We start from the raw sequence: 21,905 nt of genomic DNA, 5'->3' as shown, positions 1-21,905 counted from the left end.
TTCAGAGACAGAAGATGATTTCTAAGAGTAAAAAGAGAGACAATTTTTTACATAAATAGTAATAATTATTATTCATAGCTAAGGGATACATGCATTTGAGAAAAGGAAGGACTTGGAAATTCTCTCAGTACAATTTACAGTAGCACCTATGAAAAGTATGGTGAGTTTAGGCAGAGTGTGGGAACTTTTACCACAAATAACACCACGTGTCTGTTTTTCTGGTTTCTGAAAACCCCAAATAAATCCCACAAGCACCTCTAAACCCCACCATGGAATTCTGACACTTCTGAGTAAGAAGTTCAGAGGAAAATAAAAACTTTGGATGCACTATGTCTGTCTACAGTTTTTCCTATAATGCCTTGTCCTGCTTTTTAAAGAAAACTGAATAAAAATTAATTCAAAAAATGAATGAAATTACCCCAAATGGAATACTAAATTGAAAAATAGTAGTTAAATTGTTCATAACCATTTTCTGTTATATTTTTTTCCTCTCTCTCTTAGAAATGGAGTAAGAATGCTTCAAATAAAAAATGTAAAACCCATCCCATTCCATAAAGGGCCCACTCACGTAAACAGGAAGATCATTAAAAACGCTTTTCTTGGTTTCCTGGCAAAGCCCACTTTTTATTTTGGTGGCAGCACCTATTAAGTAGTGGACTCTTTTTGTGGGCAGGGTGAAAAATTAAACATTACAATCCATCAGGCACCCGCTGGATTAGAGTTAGTTGAGCGACTCCTTGACGAGAGTGAACAAGGTTGCTTTGAGATCAAGGAACAGGTTTTGGTCTAGCCCTGCCCTATAGATGATGGGCTTCTCTGTCCAGCCATCACAAATCAGCTCGAAGTTCCAAAAGAGCCAGGGAACGCCAGTTCATAATAGTGCAAAATGTTTCACATGCACATTGAACTATTCTCTCATTTCCTTTACATTTAAATACTGTTTTATTTGTTTCTTTCTTTGCTTTCCCTTTCTGGGAAGCACTGTAGCATAATGGAAAGAGTATGGGTTTTGGAATTTGATATCTTGGTTTCTAGTCCCCGCTCTGCCAAATATTGTGACATCTTGCCTTCCTGAGCCATCATTTTCTGATCTGTAGAATGGGGACTAACAATTCTTCCTTAATCAGCTCAAATTTTTCAAAGTACAGGTAAGCATCACCTGTCTCAAAAATCAACTGAGGTGAAAATACAAATTTCAGGGCCCCTTTCTGATTCTCTGTAACTTAGAAAGCCTTGAAATCTGCATTTGAAGCTTGCTTCCCAAATAATTTTTGTACACACTAAAGTTTTAGGACCATAGCAGGTTCTTATTAGTCACCCATTTTATACACATCAGTGCATACATGTCAATCCCAATCTCCCAATTCATCACACCACCACCCCCACCCCCGCCGCTTTCCCCCCTTGGTGTCCATACGTTTGTTCTCTACATCTGTGTCTCTATTTCTGCCCTGCAAACGGGTTCATCTGTACCATTTTTCTAGGTTCCACATATAATAATAAGAACCTGCTGTATAAAAAAATAAATAAAATAAAATTCAAATAAATAAATAAATAAAGTTTTAGGACCACACATCTTAACTTGTCTGAGTCAGAACTGAATTAAATCATGTAGGTGAAATTTATTTCAACCTTTTAACTGCAAATCAAGATGTGTATGCTTAGGTGCTCTCATTAGTGATATTTTCCAGGGTAGCTCAAAGAACCAAAGGAAGGACACAGGACCATTTTCCCAAAGATCTTGCTTTGAGCCATTCCTGCCATGCCAACAGCATTCTGCTTTACCTTCAGTTAGGCAGGTTGGTGGGTTGGTGGAGAGAATAGAGCTGAGAGCTGTGACACAGGCGAGACTTCTGTAGAATTTCATTTATGTGACTGTACCTACCCCACAGGGTGATATAAGGATTAATTCCTATTTGGTAATTTACTGTGTGTAAAATGCCTTGAGCCCCTTGGAGGAAAGTGCTATATAAATGTAAAATAATAATTATAATAATAATAACCTCAACTATTTAACTGATCAGTGAATTAGCTAGAAGATTTAGGCTGCCAAGGGACAAGGCTGAAACCATTATAAGTAGGAACATTTTACATCATCATATCTCATAACTGTTATCACAGAAAGGGGAAACAAAGGGTGAAAATTAAGATAAATCCATGTTCTCCACTGATTTAAATGACAGAGGATCACTAGTAATGGTTCATGAAAGCCAGGAAATGCAAAAATGACAGCTGCATTGTAATTCTAACTCAGGCACACATCCTGAGATTTTATACACTTTGGTCTTTCATTTGTATAGAAAATATCTCATCAGTGCAACATCTAAAATTTAGCATTATTAATGCACTTGATTATGCTTTTGCTCAGTTGGAATATGTTCATAATTCACCCCTATTGGTAGGTAATGGTTTTCCTATATGAAAGGTATTGATGTTATTCTATGAAGTTCCAGGTAATATTTGAATCAGTTGTTTACAAACAACTTGATTCCTGTGTATCTTCCTAAGAAAACTAGGGATTTTAGGAAACTAAAATATATAGGAGATAACTTCTCTTCCCAGGAATAAAATATTTTGGTGCATAAACTTGCATGAGTTCAACTGCCCTCAGTTCTTACATTATTTGTTTTATTTATTTGATTCGCTTTGTGCAGACCCTTCCACTAAAAAGCTCAAGGGGCTGAACCCAGAACTTTCATATACTGAACGTGAATCACTTCTTAAACCACAAGAAGCAAAAGAAAAGGCTATAGAAATCTTAATGGGCAAGCTTCAGATGCTCAAAAGCAATTGTTTAGTTACTCTACTTAGTTATGCATCGTTCAAAACACTTTCTAAATCGGGCAAGAAAGGTTCTTTTGTGAAGAACAGGCTTTGGGGCCTTGGACAAGTTTTAAGTTGTTTTATAGCTCACACACACAGTAGTTTCGATGTGTATGTAAAGAGGTACTTCCATGCGACAAAGTTTGTAGTTGAGTACTGAAAGGGAAATGGAAAGAAACAAAGCAAGGAGAGGAATTGAGCATGTGGTACCTTGTTCTATTTTTAATTAGTAATTTCTAGCCTCAAAGATTTATACTTTTAAAAAAATCCAATACTGAGTGTGTAAAAACAGGTGTAGACTAAGGTGAATGAATACCAGAAAATAAAGTTAATCAGTATAACTTCAAATTATCTTATAAATACTAAAATTAAGCTTTACTCTGTCTAAAGGAGGAAGAAAGAAAGACAGACAAAAATAAAAAAAAACAGACCTTGCAATGAATTTTCTTTGCCTGAAATAATAAATATTAGATAAGCCTTCTGATTTATAAAAAGTCATGTGATACCTAATCCCCAACATTACAAAACATTCCAAATGTGATGTGTGTTTAAACACATCCATACATAAACACACATCAAAAATATCGGTGTTCTAGTATAGCCTTCTTGTTTTAAGGGACTCTAAAAAGGGCAGAAGAAAATGGGTATCTGATAAAATGCTTCTGCTGGGGTCACCAGCAGAAAGCAAATCCAGTCAAGTGCTGCCAATAATCATTTCTATTACAAACGTTTTTAAAATCCATCTTTTCTTTACATATACCTTTTCCTTTGGTATAGCTAATATGGTGGCCAATGTCCCGGTCTTCTAGTCACATTGGAGTTTCCTGCCCTTGCATCACAAGCTCAGCTGCACTCATCAAAGTGGAAAAGCTGACAGCACTGTCTGAAAGACACAGCTTGGGATAATTGCTCCTTGTAGTTCCCCTGTCAATGAATATTATCATATTCTTCTCACGAGTAAGGTTACTGTACTTTTTTTTTTTTTTTTTTTTTTGGATTTCTACACACTTAGCCACTAAGCACATCACTACTCCTTTAATGAAATGGACTAAACATGACAGTGTGAACTGTGGCCTAACATTCTCAAGATTCTGTTTTAAAGCCTCTGTGTTCATATTTTTAAAAATAATCTTTGTCCAGAAGAAGTAAAAATGACAATAATTTTTTACTTGATATTACTGTTTTCTTAAGAAGGCTAACTGAGAAATATCAATCAATAGGCACAAAGCAAAGAAAAAAAAACACATAAGGCTAGCAAATATACTCTCTTACTGAATTTCTTTCACCTAAATATACAATGGAATCCTCTGACATAATGTGTTTTCTTTCCCTATCATGTTAGGCTGAAGAATAGTTCATGGGCAAAAGTAGGAAAACCATGCTTTAAGTCTCCTTGTGATCTACACCTTTGAAATATTAGCTTCTCTTTAAATTTTAAATGCTAGCTCATTAAGAAGGAAAAAATTTCAAAGTACTGCAGTCACTAATAACAAAAGCAGCAGCAACAGTAACAGTAACGATATTAACATCAACATTTATCAAACTCTTAGATGTCCTAGGCACCACTGTAATCACAGGAATTGACTCATTAAATCTTCACAACTCTGCCAGGTAATACTATTATTACTCCCATTTTATGGATGAGAAAATACAGGTACAGAGAGATTAAAATTTTATGCAAGATCACATAGCCAGTAAGCAGAGGAGCCAAGATTCAAATGGAGGGGGCCAGACTCTGCCACATAATGAATGCTTGACACCATAGGGCCCCGTGCTCCTTACTCCCCCTGAAGCTCTTCCCGAAGTGACCAGTGATCAGTGTTTACTTCCCTCCTGAACACTTACACACTTGTTGGCACCTGTGGTTAAAAGCTCAGGATCTGGAGTCACATATAAGAGATTTACCCAAGATACCAGCAGTGCTTAACTCTACCAATATCTGTGCCTCAGTTTCCTCCTGTGTAAAACAGTAATAATAATAATACCAATGTCATGTAGTTGTTGTGAAGGTTAAATGCGATAAAGCACATTAGAGTTCAACGGAGGGTCAATGCTTAATAAATGTTAACTCCATTTTTACTGATTTTTATCTCTTAATATATATGACCCCTTTTCCCCAATTAGATTGTATTTCTTTTCAGAGAAACTGTCAATATGAATCCTCATTGTTTTGTGTTGGGCTTTCCAATTGTCTAATATATGTTGTTGAAATCTTAGATGTCCTAGGTACCACTGTAATAACACGTATTAACTCATTAACTCTTCATAACAATTCTATGGGGTAATATATTTATTTATAATATTATAAGTAATATAATATTTATACCAGTATCCAAAATTTAGTGAGCACTTACTATCTGTCAGGAACTCTGCCAAGTGCATTATGGCATTATCTCATGCAATTCTCCCCAATCCTCTGAACTAGGCACTTTCAAAATCTCCACTTTACACAGGAGGAAACTGAGGCTCACAGAGGTCACACAGCTAAGTGTTCAAGAATGTGAACCTCTAACCACAGCCCTATACTACCTGCTAAAGAATGAATGTAAGGTAGGTATTCAATAAATATTTGGTCCTGATGATGAATCGACTATATTCTTAATTATTTCTGTTACCAGAAAACTGTGCTCAAAGCAAACTAATGTGGCCTAGCCAATATCATTCATTCATTAGTTAACTATTAAAAAGAGATTACTGTGTGCTAGGTACATGCCAAATACCGGCAATAAAAAGAAAATACTACGGATCTAAAATTTTCTCATCAAAAGCAATTAAGGATTTAATATAATTTCACTTACCATCATTTCTATGTCAACTCATAAAAAATCAAACTTCTTCCTCTCTCCCTTTCCCTCCCTGCCCACTCTTTCTTATTCCTTCTTTTAAACCCAAGTTTCATGGTATTAAATTTATAAAGATTTTTGCCGATAAGAAGCTTATATGTCAAGGCAAGGAACCATTTTAATTATATTTACTCTTCATTTTGAGAATATTTCTTTTTCATATCTGACAAAGACTTTTGAAGTGACTAAAGAAAGGCAAAGCAACCTGATTTAAAAAAAAAAATTCTTTCATGTACAATCTTTTTTCTGTAATAGTCTCATAATAGCTTCGAAATTTTAAAAGAAGGTTTTAGCTGTTTTTGTTCTTTTCAAATTGGCAAAATTTGATTTTTTTCTTCACATGTTTAGATTACCTTTAAAATCAACAAACAAGAAATAAGAACATATTCAGTTTTAAAAATACACTCTTCATTGGTGCCTTGGCATCATCAACTAATATCAGCATCACTCTGAAAACTGTGTTTCTATTCTTTTTTTAAAAAAGAGTTGAAAAATGCACCCACAGAACTCACACAAAACCAAGCCTACTATCTTAAGGGGAGAAAAACTTTAAGGGCAATGGGAGACCATAACCATTGCTATTAACAAACTCTCCAATCAGCTAGCAGATTTTGTCAACATTTCCTTCACCTCCACACTTAAGGTATTTCATTTTGTCTGTGAATTAAAAAAAACAAAACATCTATTTAAGGGTTTAGGTGGATAATTCTAAAGTCAGTAGTGTTCAGGTTTACTTTGCAGAATCATGATTTCTTATGTATGACTTTAAGTTGTACTGAGTTTATAATAAAAGCCTCCTGAAATTCTGTCATTAAATGGCTCAATTATGCAGAATTATTTAAAATGTAATGCCAAAGAAGAACATTTTATACTTATCTAGAGTGCATACACATAAGAATGACCTTAGGAAGTTAGTTTAATTCATTAATTCATTAAAGGTACATTTATTGTGTATCTGCTATGTGCTAGGCATTATGATGGACAATAAAAATACAAAGAGCAATCAAATTGATCTGAAAAATAGTAGGGGGCATATAGATGCTGCTGGTGAGAGAGAACAGAGATGAGCTAATAAAGTGATTATAATCATAGCTTCCACGAGCTGACGGCCTATCACATATCGAGGGAATGTACTAGGGCTTTATATGAAGCACTTCACACCAACACTGCAGGATAGGTATAATAATCTTCTCACAGATAAGAAACCAAATGGTTGATGGATTATAAAGGGCTTTGTAATGACATACAACAAAGTTTAGATTTTATTTTATATGTAATGAGGAAACATTTTCAAGGTGAGGAATGATAGGATTGAAGTTTTGTTTTAGAAAGATAACTTTGGTGTTGCATTCATTTTCGTATAGTACCATTTTCCCTGGCTAAAATGTCCACCACACAAAGATATGATATTTTGGGTGGAACTGTGTGATTCTCTAACTAGTCCAGAGTTTATCACCAATAGAGCCCCGTATGAATTAAGTAGTATATGGTTTCTGGAAAACATAGATTGGATATCACTATTCTTTATTTTTTTTAAAAGTCACCTTTAATGATTCCCATTAATTAACCAATAGGACTCCATTCTGAGACATCCACGATCTGCTCCTGAAAATTGAACAGCCTTGTCTCCCACTAAATTCCTAATGCCCTGAAGTCTTGCCACACTAGTCTCGTCACTGTTTCTGAAAACACTAGATTCTATCATGGCTTCCCACCCCAGTTCTCCTGATGTTCCATCAACTTAGATTGCCTTATTCTTTTTTCTATCAGGTGAAAACCTCACTCATTCTCCAACATCTACTTTCCAAAGTTTTCCCTCTCAATCATCTTAGATCAACCACTCTTTCTGGTTTCCTTCAGCACTTAGTCTGTCCTTCTACAATAGCACCTTTTCATTCTGCTTTATATTGAAGCTATTTGTTTCTAAGCCTCCCTCCGTCTAGAATCTATTTGGTAAACAGCCTGAGAGTATTGGTCTTGAATCTTTCATCCAAGTTTTACAAACAAAAAAGGAAAAGAAGCAAAGTGTATTGTATACTTGGCCAAGTAATGATGTCCAAACGCTGCACTGCCATAACCAATGCTCAGTAACTGACTGGTGAATGAGATAGAGTCATTCATTCAATCTTTTACTCACTTTTTCATTCATTCAACAATTCTATATGTTCATATTTAGTAGAAACTAAAGACTGCTTTATACAAAATTTTCTGTTCATTTAAATAAAAATCTTTTATAAATCAACAGGCTAAGAAAAAAACCCATTATAATTACTACTATTGAATCAAACAATGGGACATCTGAAGAGTACATACCATGTTAAGAGGCAGGAAAATTTGTGATAAACTGAGAATTGCACCAGCTCACCATTTAATATCACTGCCTCCGAACAGCCTATAGATATTTATTGACTGTCTCAGACTAATGTGTGAGTGCTTGTGGCACTGGCAGAAATATATGAATTACCTGCCCAGAGATACTAATAGATACATATAGATGTTAAAACAAACAAAACAATTTTATAGCACCACAAGGGAGAAAAGACTAACATTTACAAAACTGTTTATTGTCCAGGCAAGACTGTAGACTCCAAACATATTATCTCATTTAAATCCTGATAAAAACACTAAGATGGCTAATGTTTACACATTTTAAATAAAAACATAACTGAGTATGAGAATCTTAACCAAATTCCCAGAGGCCACAATATTAGGAGGCTGGAGAGCCAGAATTAAAAAGCATAGAGGCCTTAGACTTTTCCATTTATATTACGTTATTTCTTCTTAGGATCTACTTCTAAACCAAAGAAGTTGAAATCAATGTGGATATATATTTTAATAGAAGCGTTCACGGAAGAGTGGAATTTTAATGTAGGCATCAAAAGATAGAAATTAATAGGTAATATTTATTGAGTACTTACTACTGTTCTGAAAATTCTGGATATATTCACTCATTTAATCCTTACAGCAATTTTTTTGGAGGTAAGTAATATTATTATTATTACTGTTATAACTGTGCAGTATGGAAACTAAGCCAAAGAGAAGATAATAAACTTCCCCACAAAGTCACAAAGCTGGTTAGTGTTGTATAGACTTCCTTGTCTATAGCCTACAGAATTTAACTATCATGCTATACTGCCTCATTAGTCTGTAAGGGTATTTAATGTGATGGCTTGAATAAAGTTCCAAGCATGGGGCTATTGCTACCACATTGGAAATTAGGGCTTCTACATATGAATTTTGGGGGGACATAAACATTCAGTCCATAACACTAGCACTTCCCAAACTTTTTCATGTCATGGCACACATAGAAAGGGGTAATATTTGTCTTGCTTGCTTGCTGGGATAAACTGGGAGGGATTTGGAGCCTTAGAGGAGGCTCTGCTGGACTAGATATGAGTAACCCCTGGAGCTCCAGTTGCCACTAGGCCTCCCTGAGGGGATCAATAACCATTCTACAAAGTCTGGCAAACTACACACTGTACAAAACCACAAACTCTTCAGAACACAAATAGCATCAGCCATTATAATCACTGTCTCAGAGCCTCCTTTTGGATCTTTCACAATTGAGCTGATATTTTTCTGGAAAACAACATTAGTGTAGAAAGGGGTTTCCTAGGAGGTTGATCAATAATCACTGGAGAAAAGATGAGGATATTTAGAAAACTGCTGCAGGGCATAGTACAAATTCCAAATAAGTCCACTTTGGAAAAGAGCAGATCAGATAGTTGACTTTTCTTGAAGAGAATGTTTCTAAATATTTATAATTTTACACTTCTCCGGGTGTCAGCAAGAATGTTGAGAAAGTAAATGGAAATCACCATTTCTTCCTGAAACAGATACTTTTTTTTTTTTTTTTTTTTGGACAGATTCAGTAATCATCAATAGTTTAATCTTCCTAGAATAAAAGTTGAAGAAATTTCCTAAAAGTGGGGAAGAAAATCTTTTGTTTTCTCAGAGGAGTACAGCTGACATGCAACATCAGGTCCTTTCGTACTCACATGGGGCCAAAATAAACTACGTGGGAAATTAAGATCCCTTTTCCTGAAGTGTCCTCCTTCTTCAGTCCAGAGTGGGACATTGGTTAAAAAGAAGGAGGCTTGTGGTGTTAGGGTGATCATCTTGGTCACCGCACCCTGGACATAACTTTAAAATTTCATGTCTTGGACACTGAGATGCAGGAAGAGAGTTTCGAACTCTCTATCTCATTGTTATTTGTGTTCTGGCGCTTCATTAATCTCTCTTACAGAACGTAGACTCTTCCCTGCTGCCAATTATAGATACAGAGGAGCTTACATTTCTATCTAGAAAACAGCTATCAACAGGACATCACCATGTCTCATTTCAGACTAGACTCACATAATCACAGCAATAAATACCCCAAAACAAGAGTCATTCAAAAGCCTGTTGAATTTGATCAGATACTTCAGTATCTGCCACTATTCCTACAGTATGACTCTGAAGTACTCAACTTTATTTTCCCCACCTTGATACAGGAAAGATGATATTTAGATTCTAACACATTCTCATGGATTTACCTAGGGTTATTTGCAATTTCTAGAGTACAAACTAAAACATAACCCATTTTTCTCCCACTTAATAAAGCATATTAGAAAACACAGGTGTATAACTTTATTATAGGGACAGTCTTATGTTTGTTTTGATTTTTAAAAGAATAAATCATATACTTCAGAAATTTATTAATAGCAACAAATTTGTTGTAACGCATCTCACATGATTGAAACACACCAGTATTTCTTATTACTGGAAATAAAAATCACTGTGCAGATTATGTATCTCATCCGACAAACATTAATTGAGTACCTACTATGTGTCAGGGCAGTGCTAGATATAGGAGACCACAGATGAATAAACAATGTTTCTCCCTCCAAATGTTACAGTCTATTGACGTGAGCAACTGGGCTTCTATCTAGCTTTGGGAATGGGGCTGTGAATGGGCAATAGCTCATTGTGGGTAGTAGACAGCAGAGAAGCAGATGCTGTGAACAGACTGATTAAAACAAACAAAAAGTCTTCTGACTACCTGACTCATTTTGGGTTCCATCCAAAGAAGAGTCTGAGACAAGGACTTGGTGCAGATAGTAACTGGGAAGGTGACCTCAGAAGGCAGTAGTGAAGGAGTGATGAGAGTGAGTCAGGGAGGAGGACTGGCAATAATAAGAATATGTCAAAGAGGCCAACAGCAGTGCAGTTCCACAGGATCTCTGAGATACATATATAATGCCTCCAGAGGTGTCCATCTGAAGGAAATGGAGGCTGGAACATTTCTTTTCCAGCTCTGTTCCTCCTTTGGTTGAGAGTTGCCCCCGCAGGGAATTAAGCTGCCATTCTACTTCCCCAATCCAGTGTAGATTTATTGAGCTCTCCCAGCACTGGAAAAGGCCCTGGGTCAGAACATGGAAGACCACCGCAGAGGCCGAGTCTGGGCTAACACTGAACTGCTTCAGTGTGGCTGAAATTACAGGTGAGCTGAGGGATCTGTCCCACATACCGGCTAAAGCAGACTATAAAGACGTCTGGGGGTGGAGCACAGACACTGAGCAACCTGATCTAGCACAATCTGATCTAAAGGATGGTCTGAGGAAAGGTTAGACTGACATCTTTTTATTAAATTATATTCCACGTAAAGTGTCTCTGACTCCTGCAAGAAGTCAAACTTTGGGATAGTAAATCCTGACACTGCCCAGCTTAGAAACAGAAAAATGATGATTTGCTAATCGGCTTACCTGATTCTCTGGCTATGATGTCAAGATCAGACTCTTAGCAGTTCTTATGAAAATCCTGACACTCATTCACCAATTACCCTCTAGGAGTTGATACATGTCGATCGCCCTGTGTTTCAGGAGAGAAATCTTTGAATTGCTTTAGGGAGCTTTTCCAAAAACGGTGATGCATTTTTGCATCATTTTGTTATGACTGGGCCTACTGAAAATCTCCTGACATTCTGAATTCATGGCAATGTTATCTGTGCTGTTGTAGTTGGTTTGCATTTTTTTGTTGTTGTTGTTTTGTATTAAAGTAGAGGAGAAGTAAGAAAAGGTGACGGGTTGCATCTAAATGTATTAAGCTTGAAGGCTTTCAACATAAATGAGAAGATTTATAGAAAGTTATTAAGACCTTTAAGCTTCTATAAACATTTCATCATTGCTGACAATATCTACTTTCGTTAACTCTGCCCAAGCAGTTCCTGTGTTGCTATAAGGCTGAAGGTGAGTTTATTTTGCAATTTAGCAAGCAGCATAGGAGCTTTCTGGAGAATTTTGGTTTTGGGGGCCCAGATCGTAAGGTTAAACAATAGATATTTTATGGTTACAGGAGAAGAATTTATAGGCCCTTCATTCTTCTATTATAATGTATAAAGGATATGACTGTATTCCTAATCCCTAGAAAATGTGGTGGACCGGTACATTATGGACTCTTATATGAACATATGTTGCGTCCCTTTGACCACAAGTGGGCAAGTCTTTAAAAAAGTTCTGGGAGAAAAAAAAGAGCCCCAGGGACCATTTAGGCTCTGTCGGTGAGTTCCATTCTGAGACATCAAATCCAGTTGCCCAGAAACCAAATGTCAATATTTACAAAGCTCTTTCCATCTTATATCCACTTCCTTTTCATTTTATGCTTTTTCTTCCCCTTTTCTTTCCTCCCTTCTCCTTGATCCTCTTCTTCACTCTTTATTCCATTTGCTCTTATTTTCCCCATGCCCAGTAGTCAGTCCACAGTCTGTGCATCCTGAAAGCGGCTTCAGTGACGGAAAAGAAAAGGCCCCAAACAAAGCCATCGACGTCTAAGACAGGGAGCTCTGGAGGGTGGTGGATGGTGATTGGGGCCAAGCCTGAGGATGAGTGCTCGGGGCTCTGAGGTTCTTAACCCACCCAGCAAGCCATGAGGCTTCTGCAGGCCTGATGGTTGCATCAAGCCTCGCGATTTCAAAACTCTTCTGCACTGACAAGGACTTGCCAATTTCAAACTTTCTAACCAATTACAATCACAAGGAACTGTGGACAACATCAGTGAGCAAAGTGAAAGTGCTGGGGTGGAGGGGCCCTCATAGGTTTCACTCTGCTGGTAACATGCAGCTGGGACTCTGCTCAGTGAGTAAATAAAAACACAGCACAAAATACAAACTGCTCAGTGGGTCCCTCTGGCTGTCTTGTTCCCAGTAGTGGGGTATGTAGGAACCTTGTCCTGCATTTAGCCCATTCATTTCTGATGGTGTTAATTAAAAACTTTTGATGCTGATTTGAACGGAAAATACCTCAAACAGTGTTTTCTTTATTGAAACACCAAGTTCCAAGTCTTGGACTATTAGGTCAAGCTCTCTCATCAGTGAGACCAACATAAATGCTTTTCATACCATCTGCTTTGACTACTACTACTACTAATAATAATAATGATAAATGAAAAAGAAGAGAAACTTTAGATTGAAACCCCTTATTTTAACCTGTTTTTTTTTTAAAGGACTAAACTGAAAATCTGGGTCCCTGAATGTAGAACATATGATTCAAAAAAATCTTTTTTCAAATCCTTATAGAACATTCAAATCACCCAATGTTCCAGGACCTGAATTTTTTATATTTTCAAATGGGGAAAGCTGCTTAAAATAAGTGAATCAGCTGCTAAGTGATTTCTCTCTGTCTCTTCCCCTACTTTCCCTTTCAAAACGCTGAAAAAATGCTTAAAATGGTATATGAAATTGATATGTGCTGCTTAAGAAGCTTAATATAATTACTGAGGACACAGAGTTTCTATTTAAAAACAAGATAGGGGAGGGCAATAGAAACTGAGTTGTGAGTACTCATCCTTTGTGAGGTGTGGGGAATGCTTCCAAATGTTTAATCCACTGAACAAGGTAAAAGGGTGCAAAGTAGTTATTCACAGATTTCTCTGTCCTCCCGGAAACCTAGAGAAACCTGGGAAATCCAGAGAGCAATGCAAGGGGATAGTCTGACAGATGCTGTGCAAGAAGCGAGCAAATAAAAAGTCCATCTCTGCAATCCACCACTTTTGTGAAGTACTAAGCACACCACTAAAACATCCTGATTGGTTTCTAAGACTCTTCTTCAAATTTATTTTTTAATCATATTTCCTCTTACACCAGGGCCTGAAGCTTTGGACATCTAGTCTGAGAGCCCCCATGAATGTCCTCTCACAGATGACAGCTTTTCTTTTTCTCTTTGGTGTTTTCATATACCTAACTATCATTTTCCATCTCCTAACCTGTTTATTCACACTGTTTGCAATATTATCTGAATCCTTAAAAGACCACAAGCCTTTCTTTTTTTACTCTGAAGGTCTTCATCACTCTTGTTCTTGTTTTGATCTACAGATCTCTAAAGAGGATGAAGTTCTCCATAAAGGCTAAGCACTTTGGCAGATCTCCTTTCCTTCCCTCCCTAACCACAGGCTGCATTGACCTCACCCTCTTGGAAAAGTTTGCAGAATTGGCCTCCCAGCCTGATGGGACATGATAGTGATCCTTCAACAACAACAAGGACGACAATGACAACAATAACAGAAAACACTCACTGTAACAGCATAAAGCAGGTGAGGGGAATATGTAGGGCAACAGAACTAAAACTCTAAAAAGGAAATAGGCCTGAGCAAACCACAACATGAACCTATTTGTTCACAAAATTTATGATGTTTCCCCCAGAGAAAATTGATAGGTGATATTGTCTATAAAGAACTAGTAAATGCAAATTAATAGATATGTAGCAAATGAGTGCACTTAATGATGATTTCCAGCTGAAATAATTTTTTTTTTCCTAGAGACCAAGTTTTCGTTAAACTTAATCCTTCCTCTCTTCCCTCTCCAGCAGCAGAAACATCTGGTCAGTTTTAGATTCCCCTTGGATTTCCAACTTCAAAGGGAATTACAAAGAATAACAAATTCATGTACCGGCACTAAAAAAAATTAGAGCAGCAGGAGAGAATGGTAAAATTGTCCTTACTTGACTGCTAGTGACAGGCACCACAGGCAGAACTACGAGGAAAGACAAAGGCAAGATCACTGGTTGACAACCCGAGTTCCTGGAAAAGACTGCATCTTTGGCTAGATACAAATATGCACAGGGCCCTTACAAACTGTAAGGAGCTTTCTCCTTGCTTACGTGAAAAATAAATAAATAAAGTATAAGGAGTAAGAAGGTAAAGATAAAAAAAAAAGAAATGGGTTCACATGTACCTGTCACATAGCGAGCATCAACAAAAGTGTGTTGAAAGGGTGATCTGGAAAGAATCTTAAAGATTCACTTAACCTATGGGTTTTTATTTAATTTGCAGAAAATGGTGTGAGTTCTGATTCTACAAAGGGCTGGATAAGCCATCCCAGAAATAACTCAGGCTCCTAAGAATCTACTAGACCTATCATGTCCTCATAGAAGATTAGACCTCCAAGTCTCAAAAGCAGTCTGTTTCTTCTTTGCTCTGCATCCTTATCAAAGGATGGCTGGAAATCAAAGGCCTACCAGAGTGGAGGAATAGAGTTTGAATGAACTATTGATATTTGTAGCTGTGCCAAAGTTGTGCCTGACATCACTTTATAGAACTGGATTTACCTTTCTCCTTTGTCATTTTCCTAGCAAAACTGAAACACAATTCTTAGAGTGCAGGTCTTGATGTAATCAAACATTAGAAAATGAGAACAGTTAAAGAAAGTACAATTTTGTCATTGTAATTACCTCTTACAAATAGCCTTTCCTCTTTCCTGTTTTATGTGCAATGTGTGCAGCAACAAAAATAAAAATACAGATATGATTAGCCAATCAACTTGTTTGTGGACAGAGAGAGAAAGAGTAAAGGGCTAAAATGTCTTTAAATAAGTAATTATAAAGGTCTTTAAACTTAGCATTCAGAGGTTACAGATCCCCACACCACAAATACATTAGGTTGATTCACAGAATGGCCATCAGAAACTTAGAAAGCAAATTGCTTTTGATAAAAAAGTATACATCATACACTGATGTGTATAAAATTGATGACTGATTAAAAAAATTATTAAAAAAAAAAGTATACATCAACGGTACCTTAAGAATATTTTATAGAGTAGGATAGAACAAATAAAACCAATTTTCTATGGAGCCCAGCACGGTTTGCTAATGCATCAGTCCCCCCAAAAGCAGACCATCTCCAAAGGAAGTTCTTTATATCACAGGCTTTGAGTAATCGCTAGTGAAGGGTGAAAAAACGGAGACTTCTCAGCATTTCCAATGTGAAAGGACTGAGCTGGCTGCAAAATCATCTCCTTGAATATCTTTGCCTTGAGTGGAGTTTTCATCCTTATCTCACCACTCCAGGTAAAGCAGAATCGCCAAAGTTATCTCAGTAAAAGAATGCCATAATTCTCATCCTTATGTTAATTGTGCATGATGGTGTGTTACGTGTCTAATAAAGTTTATCCAGAAAATACGCCAACTTCTTGAAACATAGGTCTGATGACATGAACAAAACGTTTTTTTTTTCTTTTGTAACTATCTGTATTTAAGTCTAAAATGAAAGTCCTGGCTTGATGGGGGATTTTCAAAGGATTTCCTGCTCTATCTAAGCAGAATCATCCAACCATGATTATGAACTAAACTAGAGGGAAGGAGGTAGAGGATATGGAATACTACTTTATTCCAAGAAGTGTTGTTTTATAGCAAATGTAACAACTGAACAAACACCAGACCCAAAGGCCAAGCATAAGAAAATGCCACACACATACACCAAGAAGTGAACACTATCATTAATCATAGTAGTAGTAGTAATAATAATAATCATAATAATAGCTGTTGTCGTGATGAGACATTTAAGGTTCACTTGGGCATAATGAACAATACTTTAGCTCGAAAGAACTATTGGTAAACTTACTCTTCTCTATAAAAGTCACTTTATATTCTAGGTTTATATTACATGAGCTACATAATCCAACACCACATGTAAGAAGATGATGCAGGAAAAAGTGAAGACTTACACCTTTATTTCAGTTGTTGTGTTGTCGGCATCAATCTTAAAATAATGATGAAAAGGTTAACTGTTTTAAAATATGGGTATTATAGGTTATGGTAAAATATCCTTGCAGCTTTAAAATAGTATAGTAGCTAGCTCCTACCTATCTTTTTTTGGAATGCCTGCTTCAACGCCAAGCTGTCAGATACATTCCTGACCTTTTGAGGACATTTTAACGATGGTAATGCCAGGCCAGGATAAAGAGAAACAGAAGTGATCAGAAGACTGAGGGGAAAAAGAAATGAGATGGAAAGAAAAAAATAGTTTGTACTGTTTACACCATCCAGTCTGGCAATTTTTACAGATGCTTTCTGTTTGCTTGGGATAGTTTATTGCTTATGTTATTTCTTTTCTTTCTTTCTTTTCCATGTGCTTTCCTCCACCAACTTTGTTTGAAAATATTTTGTATGTGTCCATACTGTTAACCCTCATATTTTTTCTGGAGATTTAGTGCAGTGAGGAAGCTCTTTTTTCTTCCTTCCCCAAGGGTTAGGCACATCAATATTCTAGCTACTCACTTTCGAGGCCAATGGAAAATGTGCTCTTAAGATTAAATAGACGTGAGTAACACATAAATCCAGTTTATACTGATGCAGGATGTTACGCAGTTACTCACATCCTGAATCTCTGATGAGTGGAACACACCTGTTGGAACAGTCACTGACCTGCAGGTCAAAGACAGCCAGGAAGGATAAAACCTTCACTACTGGTCTTCTGCAGACAACGTACTTGAATGAAGCATTCCTCCGTGTGGCTCTGGGTATAAAGGAGGTGGTCTAGCCATGGGAAACTGACCCACAGAAGGTTCTTTAAATATTCTCAGGATAAACTGGAGTTAACACACACAGGCAGTGAGTGCCCTTTGTTCTGCAAGGCACCATCTCCCTCCACGCCCACTTCCCCAAACATAGTGCTTTTCTGGAAAATTATTCAGACTATTAATGGATAATTCCTCCCTTTTCAGACTTCCTAAGTACCTCCTTAGGAAGAAACCTTCCGTTTCTGCCAATAAATCTTAAAAAACTATACACATTTAAATCCAGTGTTACATTTGGTTTAAGTATTTTCACCATATTTATCTAGGATGGGTTGGCTGCAGCCATGCTGGACTTCTGAGTAGTTAGAGGGCTATGTTTTCCTTTCACCTCAAATGTGGAATTGTATATAACACAGCATATATCCAATAATGAGTATAATTAATGCTGCATCGATCTGGCATGCAAATTATTATCCTAAGTTTGAGTCAAGTAAAAAAAAAAAATACCAAAAAAAAAAAATTCATCCAAGAAACCTAGCCAAATCTGTAAAATGTCTCTCTAGTCAACCAAATTGTCCTTTGGCTTACAGATGCGCCTAAGAATGTTATGAAACACACTGATGAGATTTTATGATCAATTGTTACATTTTAGAAAATGTGATGACAGTACACTCAGAAGAAAACTACTCCTCTACACAATGATTAGAACTATTCATCTGAATGTTTTTAACATTAAAATGTAAAAAGTTCTTTTTTTTTTTTTCTGATGGGCCTGAAATATTGATGGACTAAAATGCTATAATGACTGGGGTTTGCTTCAAAATAACATGGTGGTAGCACGGGAAAACAATAGACCATGAGTTAATCACTGTGCAAGCTGGGTTATGGGTACATGGGGGTTCATTGTAGTCATCTGCCTACATTCATTCAAAATTTTTCATAATAAAAATTTTTTAAATTTATACTGATTTGAACTTTCATTCATTTACTCATTATTTATTGACTGATTCATTTACTTTTTATATGTAAGATTATGGAAACAAAAAGTTAAAAAAAATACTCTTGTTGGACATTTAGGTTAAGTAAGCTATTCCTCTTCAGAAATAGTATATATTTATTTAAAATGATGTTTATAAAGACTATGTAATTACATGTAGAATTCTGAGGTTAAAATTTGAAAGCAGGACATAAAATTATATGGAAAGTATGATTACAGCATGTTTTAAAAAATATATCCTCAGGGGAAAATGAGCGTAAAGAAATATATCAAATGGTTATTAATGGTTGGATTTAAATTACAGAAATAATTACTTTAATTTTTCTTCATTTTACTCCAATGTGTTTTTCCAAATTATTTTTAATAAGCATGTATCATTTTTAAATGAAAATAAATATTTATTCATTAGTGGATAAGATGTGCTCTCCTTTCCCAAGGAGCTTTTTATTTACTAAAACAGAGAAACTACAAACACACAACATTGCCCTGATAGTTTAAATCTTCATACCTAGAAGTGAAATACACCCACAGGAAAAGAAATGTCAATACAGATTTTATCTGATCGTAGAAACATAAAGAGTTTTCTGTGTGTTGGATAGAAATAGGGGAGGAACTGGCTTCTTTGCAAGCCAGAAAGAGTGTGAAATTCAGGCCATTTTGTTATGAGATCATTTCGCAATGAATGCAGGGAATGACAAATAAAAGTTACCAAATGAGCCTGTCCCTTGAGTTCTTGACATTCTCACTCTTTCTTTTGGGGCAGTATAACAAGTAAAGCTTGGGAGTGGGAGTAGGGAGTTACAATCTAAAGGCTTGTGCCCTTCACTGGCAGGATGGGTACATTCAGAGAGACAGATAGATGTACAACAGAATTAGAAACAAAAATACAGTAGACAACTGTGGATTATGTGTAATGGATATGGAAAGTCTCTGCTAGAAAGCTGTCTTTATTACCCCAAGAGATTACTTTCCTCATTTTATGCAAATTCATATAAAGTGAAGTCAAGAGTGTAGCTGCTAAAAGTCCAGATGAATATGATGCTCATGACCAAACAGGCCTGGCTAGAGCAAGGGAGAATACATTCAGATGCCAGGTAAGTCACCCCTTTACTCCTCCCCTCTCTGGTATATCTGCCAGTGCATTTCTATGCAGGCCAATCTCTAGCAAACTCAACTCTTTCAAGCTCTGTCTGACTTGATGATGTTCTACCAATATACCCTCAGTCCTGACCTGCACTCTCCTCCCAGCCACTGAACTCTCAAGAATTCTAGAAACTTTGAATTTTGAAACTTTACCAATTCTCACTAAAAGACACATAGACCTCAAAGTTTCAAACCTAGGCTAGCCTGAAGCCCTGGTGTTGGTCCTCTTACTTAATTGGTAATGTTGGTGGTAGTGGTGAGGGTTGTCCACGTCCCCTTCGTTTGTGCATACCCACAAGAGCAGTCATGTCTGATTTTAGGACTGACCCACATGAAGTAAATGCACCTCAAATGTGTAGCATATCATCGAATAATAACATGTAGTTCAAAGCATCACAGAATATGTTTGGAGGGTTTCGTTTGCATAATGCCAAAACACCCAGTGTTCCACATGGAAACATCAGTGCCCAACTTCACCAAATCACCTTCTCTGTCCACTCAGGTGTCCTCTGAATACTTCCACCCCAGTGTAGCAAAATCACTGTAAACCATTTGTTGAACTCTGTGACAACAGGTTCTCAAGATCATGTTTCTTATCATTCTAAATGATGGTATTTCAAATGAACAAATAGGATATGAAATAGGTACCCTTCACCAATGTCAAAATACGTTCTGTTCAAATTTAGTACTTGAGGTGGTGGACTCACCACAGCTTTACGTTTAAGTCTTTCTGAGGTTGGGAGAAATATACTTGACTTCTTTGTACCTCAGTATTTTGGACCGCCATTTAGAGATGATGAAAGTTGCTTACCAGACGGCAATGTCACGAGGAAAATCCAGTTAGTGATGGTGAAACATTCTGAAATGAAAAGAACACTGTTGCTGCTAGGTATTTAATAAATCTATGACAATCATAGAAAATAACCCCATTTACTTTTCACTCAGGCCACTGACACACTGATACTATATAAAAAGTAAAGGATGCTCCCCTTTGGGAATGAAAATACAACTGTGCCCTGAGAAAGTGCTTTTGTAGCTGTCTGTGTGCTTCACTTTAAGGCTCTAACCAGTTGCAACCAGTTGTGAATGACTTGCTGCTTATTTCTGTAATTCACTGTAACTTGTGTTGAGAAAGTTATGTTTTATGGTTAATTATCTGTGGTCTGTTTAAAAAAATAAATCAAACCATTGTGAACCACCAGGATTTGCAGCTCCATTTGAACTTTACTGTACTTTTGATTAAACATTTTGTAAATAAAAACAAACTGGTTTCTCCTTGTTTGGGGTTGTTTGTGACTTGTGTTCTGGATATAAATATTGTGGCAATAGTGGTAGAACAAGCTATGGATTATTTACCCCTGGTTTCATGACTTGTGAGTTACTGGCCTTATCCTCTTTCATGAGTATAAATAAATGTATAGCATTATATTCCAAGTCCTGTAAGACAACTGGAATGAGTGAACTGAAACCTTTCAAAACCAAAACCTTTTATGCTAAGTCACAGAACAACAAAACAAACCCCAAATTAACATTTAAAAAGCTTCTACTGTGGAGCAACAAAATCCCCAAATATTATATAATCTGCATTTTAAAAACTGCTTCCCTAACAAGCAGCAGTCTACCAATAATTCCACACACATGTCTTTTCACTGCTTTTATAATGGAGACGCCATAGGTGGTTTTACCAGAGATCACCTCCCACCCCCAATATCACCACCAGAATGAGGCCTTGAAAATAGCCAGCATAATAACTTAAGCCAAAATTGATTTAGCAAGATCAGGAATTACTGTAGCTAAAAGTAATGAAACAATATATAAAAGAAGAATTCTATATAAAATTTGTCTGTTGTCATCATCCTAGGACCTGTGTAAATAAAAGTAGTCTAAAAAATAATTGCCTAGAGAAAACGAGAAAAGCCAAGATTCAAAGGACCCTGTGGCAGAGTGTAAGAGGAGTATATTTGAGACCCAGAATCGTTATATCCCTAACACATTTGCATATGAAACTTAACCAGGATTACCAAAGTACCTTGCTCAAAATTATGTTTTTTAAATGATCCAATGGTCTGTGCAGCACTGACCATTACAAAGGACCTCTAGGAAAGATATAAAATTTCCTTCTGCAATTTGTTATTTTTATAAAGACAGAGACAGGATAATAAGGGTTTTCTTGTAAAATGGGGTGGTCGTCCCTTGCTGAAGCTTGGAGTGCTGCATCTGGTTTCACCTTACCCCTTTATTGCTCACATTGCTTACTGCTTACCTGCATAAGTACTAAGAGAGAACAGCCACCGCAGCTCCCCAAAACATATTCATGAAGCAGATACCATGTGCC

At 36.6% G+C, this 21,905-nt stretch overlaps 1 protein-coding gene across 5 annotated transcripts in view; it reads right to left on the bottom strand.

Moving 5' to 3' along the window:
* ZBTB20 (zinc finger and BTB domain containing 20) overlaps window positions 1-21,905 on the bottom strand; it is an 814,580-nt gene that overhangs the window by 351,283 nt on the left and 441,392 nt on the right. For 4 of the 5 annotated variants that reach the window (XM_082460046.1, XM_082460051.1, XM_082460052.1 and 1 more), the window contains one exon: window positions 20,382-20,429. The gene's annotated coding sequence lies outside the window, so the exon portion shown is untranslated. Of the gene's footprint in view, window positions 1-20,277; window positions 20,430-21,905 lie in introns of all 5 variants that reach the window. The other variant, XM_082460055.1, reaches the window with a different exon arrangement.

The sequence above is a fragment of the Balaenoptera physalus genome (assembly GCF_965194825.1).
Source record: "Balaenoptera physalus genome assembly, chromosome: 4".
In the NCBI taxonomy this organism is placed as follows: Eukaryota; Metazoa; Chordata; class Mammalia; order Artiodactyla; family Balaenopteridae; genus Balaenoptera; species Balaenoptera physalus.
This window is presented reverse-complemented; position numbering and strand designations above follow the sequence as displayed.